This window comes from Lolium perenne, chromosome 1 (assembly GCF_019359855.2).
Source record: "Lolium perenne isolate Kyuss_39 chromosome 1, Kyuss_2.0, whole genome shotgun sequence".
Taxonomy (NCBI): domain Eukaryota; kingdom Viridiplantae; phylum Streptophyta; class Magnoliopsida; order Poales; family Poaceae; genus Lolium; species Lolium perenne.
Window position 1 is genome coordinate 63,656,313 of NC_067244.2, and position 5,541 is coordinate 63,661,853.

Consider the following 5,541-nt stretch of genomic DNA (forward strand, 5'->3'; position numbering starts at 1 on the left):
TCCGATGTAGTGCTGACAATCCATCAGCTCACATGTACCAGTGCTTGGGTGCATGCATACTCTAAACATTGATATTTCTCCCTTCATAGAAATAAATAAAAAAAAAACGAGCTTAAGCGCTTCCAAAAATGCTTTACTGCTCACATGTGGAAAACAAGAGAAGGTAAAACGGAAAAGTAGGAATTAATCACCCGTCTATGAACAAATAACAATGTAATAGACTAAATAGAGAACACTCCAGGAGTTCAGGGTATTAGGAGATATAACTATATGATCGGCTAGAGTATAATAGCCCTAGAAATCATGCTCATGTGCTGTATATACACTTGATGGTAACGTTTTCTATTCTTTATCTATTGTTTATGTTCAAATTTCAGTACTAGCTGCTTTTATTTTCCTTGATTTCCGTCTTGCACTTGCTAGTAGAAATTGTACGGCAGTGTCATATTGTTCCCTTCACTTGCTAATCGTATTCTCAGCAATTAAGACATACTTTTGACAGCATGTACTCTGAAAATATGTCTGAGGAGCAGGTGACAACACAGAGTGCTTCGCCCTTCTTGAAGTCAGAACCAATGCCGCACGATTAGTATGCTTTGGCAAATCATCTTCTTGCCACCTTTTCGCAATTATCTAAGCCTTTTCTTTCGATAAAGAGGATATAATAATACTAAGATGGTACCAAATACCCTGCAACATAATGTCGATATAAAGATGCACGCAACCAAAAAGGAAAAAAAAGACAAAAACGCCCCGCCGAAGGAATCAGAGCCTCCCAGTCGCAAAGAGGAACAATGGTTGCGCCCAAACTCCGAAACGACGCCTTTAAGATGGTAATAATGCAGTTGCGCTATCGTCGTCCAATCTGACCACGAAGGCCAGATCCTAGATTTTCACCCTAGAGAAGTGCCAGCTCCGGATAATGCCTTCAACAAGGAAAATGACTAGGAAATGAATCTTAGAGATCCACGAGGGCCGTCACCGTTCGCCCTCGGACAGCTTCCTCCGGTGGCGACGGGGTTGCTAGGGAGGCACGCGAGGTGACCCGGGAGGCCTCCACTCCGCTGACATCTTCTGCTCGGTTGTGCGGTTTCACATCTCGACGGTGCCATGGAGGTTCCGTGCTACTTTCCCCGTATTCGTTCGACATCTGCAATCTCTGCGTGCAATCAAAGGGCATGGCGCAGAGGTCGATCAACTGCTATAAATCGAAATGACTTGTCGTCGGGATCAACAAAGTTGTGCTTGAAAAGGTCGTTAGGCTCTGGAGGTACCATATCACATGTTCATGTCGAGTCGAGAGGATGCATCGCCATCACCGTCCGCCCTCGGACGACTTCCTCCGGTGGCGACGGGCTTGCTAGGGAGGCACACGAGGTGCCCGGGAGGCTTTGTTCTGTTTTAACCTCCCATGAATCATTAACAACATGTGTGTAACATATACTTATAAATTGACAGTAGTATTATCTCTCATACACCAGAAAGGACCGATCACAATAACAAATGCTCCTAATGACAACAGATCCAAGTGTGCGCTACTCATTTTATATGGCTTTGTGACTCAAAGTTACTCACTTTAATTGATCTGACTTACTTGGATTCAAAATTGAGTGAACACAATTGCAAAAGAACTGAAGCAGTTTGCTGGTTTCAACTTAGAACTACTTAAAGGTAGTGGCAAGCAAAAGAAAAGAGTGCAGAATAATCTAAAAGTTAAGTGCAAATGCTTTTGATAGGCTTAGGAGTATAATGATACCTACAAAAGACAACATGATTGAAATAATGTTTACTCTGCAGGTTGTACATTCATATAAAATGAAATAAGCGGCATTTGGAACCTATCCTCTTAGGATAAGATCCTCTATTTCAGAATGTGTTATTTATCATATATTTATGAATGTACTAGCTTAATACACGTGCGTTGCTATGACACTTGACAAACAAATGTTTAGAGACACATACTGATACAGTAGTCATATTTCGTAAACAAAGATGTGACCCATGTGCGACTTTTAGAGTTGAAGTGGCCCCTAATTTATGGCCATTATGCATCATTAGTTCACTTTCTCTATTTTTCCATTTCTCTTTATCAATCTCATCACACCGGACTGCTTCCTCCTTCATAGCTCCGAGAAGAACTTGCATGCCCCTGCCAATAATCCATAAAATCATGGTAAGTAGGACTCCTACGAGATTGTAGAAATAAGAGAGGCGGAGAGAGAGCAAGGAGGTGACAGCCGGGAGCTCAACCATGGCCGCGCTGACATGTTTGTGCCGCTGTCGGGAGGTGCAAAGTGTTTGTGTTAGGGTTTCTATCGACCCGGAGACAATGAGTTGTATTGAGGAGGAACCAACCGAGATGTGGATGTCGTCGAGCTCTGCCTTCTCGCTCTGACTACTCACATAGTCTTGTCCTTGTAGAAGTCAGCAAAAAAAGGACTGATGTCGCTCCGGGCCTTGGTGTCACCTCTACCGATGAGAGGAGGAGAGCTTGACTCCTATACAAGTGCGAAGGGAGATCCATCTGCCGCCACTTGAGTGTCCGAAGTCGGACGACATCGTTGGATTATGGCATGGGGTGACAAGAGACGCCATGTGGGGGGAAGGAAGATTGGGTAAAGAAAAGAACTCATAAGAGCCCCAATGTGGATTCGAGGAAACAGGAGGGGAGGTTGAGATTTTGGGACAGGGTGAAGGGGGAGATAGCGTGGGCGAGTTTGTGCTAATGTGATCTTATCCTCAGATCTAAAACTAATCCCATCTGAGCGCAACAAAAATATACATGTATGTATTGGCTTGATGGGAAAAAAGAGTAAACATGGGTTTGGATGGTTTGGTTTGTTGAGGAAACCACCCAAGACGATGTTTACTCTTGGATGAGAGGAAAGAGATGGTGCGATGGGATTAGGTATGCAAATAAGAGGAAGTGTGACACCACGTATGCATAGATTTCACCTTCATAGTATAGATAGATACCATCTATTCATTAAAAAGTTTAGCATACATTAAGAGGATAAAGTTTTGGAGGAAGTCCCACTCTCCAAAAATGGCTTTAACAATGAGCGATCGTTGTTGCCATGTACAAGCAATGAAGATCAAACCTAATATTTTCACCTTAAAAACTAAGCCTCGATATTTAAGGAGGTCCACCAAAAAGTGAAGTCTCCTAGTGCCCCCCCCCCCCCCCCTGATGAGATCTGAGATCTAGGGTTTGGCCCGATCTCGCGATTTGACCCAAGGATCGAGGGGAAAAGGTGGGAGAGCGCGAGGAACACGAAGAACATGAGGAACACGGTACTCACGCACGCACACCAACCCGATACACCCGATACTTACCCCCGTGGCTCGATGGACCACGCCAATAGAATCACCCGGAAGAGGCACGCGACAGAATTCCCGGTGAGAGATTGGTGTTGGAGAAAAGAGATTGGTGAGGGAGAGAGAGTGACTTGCACTAGAATCTCACTCAACAATATCCAAATCAACAACAAGGATGACCTTGATTACAGAGGGATGCTTGTCCAAGAATGGATGCTAACCGTAGGGAGACTAAGCTCAAAGTTGGTTTAAGCTCAAAATTATGTCTAAGGGGTAAAGGAGGGGTCCTGGGTCCTTATATAGGCATACATGGCCAGCAAGGCGAAAAGGTACAAAAGTGGATAACTTAGGCAGTTTGGTGGAGAAATCCCGTCGGATCCGGTCTGGGGCCGGTCAGACCGGGCTGGGGACCGGGTGGCCCGGTCGTGGGGCCGGTCGACCGGTCGCCAACCGGAAACTTCGCAGATTTCCGTCCGGTTGGTTTCCGGTACGAGCTCGTGGGAAATACGGTTTGCGACCGGTTGACCGGGACTGGGACCGGGTGGTCGATGCAGGGGTCCGGTCTGACCGGGTTCTGGACCGGCCGGCGTCTTCTCTTCCTTCGAGCGCTTCGAGTGACGTCGGGTCCAGCTTCGTGTCCATCTTCATGTCCCGCTGTTCCGCTCCTTCCCTTGACCATGGTGCGTCCTCCCCCCCGGGGTCTTGATGCTCCTTGTACCTAATGACACAAAGCACATCGGCATGAGGTAGCATTCCATCCAAAGGTGTACCGAGATCAAGGGTGGTGAGGAGCGAGTTCACCTTATCATGTAGAGCTTTAACTCGAGCCCGCGTCATTGGTCCACTTGGGGGACTTGTTGGTCTTGATGTAGTGTCGTCGGTGAGCGGGGCTACATCATCTCCCCCCCCCTTGGGAAAGAGTCGTCCTCGACTCTTGTTCTTCCTCTTCTCCATGATAGGGTGAGAGATACGAGATGTTGAATGTGTTGCTCACCAAGTACTTAGAGGTTGGTATGTCGATGACGTAAGCATTGTTGTTGATGCGCTTGAGGACCTTGAAAGGCCCATCTCCTCTTGGCTTGAGCTTGGAATTGTGTTCATGAGGGAACCTTTCTTTCCGAAGGTGTAGCCAAACGAGGTCTCCTTCTTCAAACACTCGTTCCTTCTTGTTGGCGTTGAGGCGGGAAGCTTGGCGAAGTACATGATCTTGAATGGTTGCTCTTGTTTCTTCATGTAGTTTCTTCATGGCGGTGGTGCACTTGTCGAAATCCATGTTCGTCCTTTCATGAAGAGGTAGTGGAAGGAGGTCGAGTGCCGTGTGCGGTTCGAAGCCATAGACGATCATGAACGGACTCCGTGATGTTGTGGAGTGCTTGGCTCGATTGTAGGCGAACTCCGCGTGGGGTAGACACTCTTCCCATGACTTCAAATTTTTCTTCACTAGGATGCGTAGGAGGGTGGAGAGGCTTCTATTGACCACTTCCGTTTGTCCATCGGTTTGAGGGTGCGAGGACGATGAGAACAAGAGCTTCACTCCAAACTTTGCCATGAGCGACTTCCATAGATAACTCATAAACTTGACGTCCCGATCCGACACAATGCTTGCCGGTATTCCGTGTAGGCGAACCACTTCCCTGAAAAACAATGAAGCAATGTGTGAAGCATCATCGCTCTTATGACATGGTATGAAATGAGCCATTTTAGAGAACCTATCCACTACCACAAAGATCGAATCATGCCCATGCTTTGTTCGTGGTAAGCCTAGTACAAAATCCATGCTTATATCCGACCAAGGAGAATGAGGAACCGGTAAAGGCATGTAAAGACCATAAGGGTTGGTGGTGGACTTAGCTTGAAGGCATGTAGTGCAACGGTTGCATAGGCGCTCCACATCTCGCTTCATCTTCGGCCAATAGTAATGAGTGGATAGCATCGCAAGTGTCTTGTCACGTCCAAAATGGCCCATGAGACCACCTCCATGTGACTCTTGTAAAAGCAACTTGCGAAGAGAAGACTCGGGAATGCAAATTTTGTTGGCTTTGAACAAGTATCCATCATGCAAATAGAAATCATCAACTCCTCTATGAATGGAACACTTCTCAAATATCGGTGCAAAGAAAGAATCGGAAGGATAGAGTTCTTTGATCTCCTCAAGTCCCAAGACATGAAAATCCAAATGAGTGAGTAAAAGGGTGAGCTTGCGGGAAAGAGCATCCGCCACTA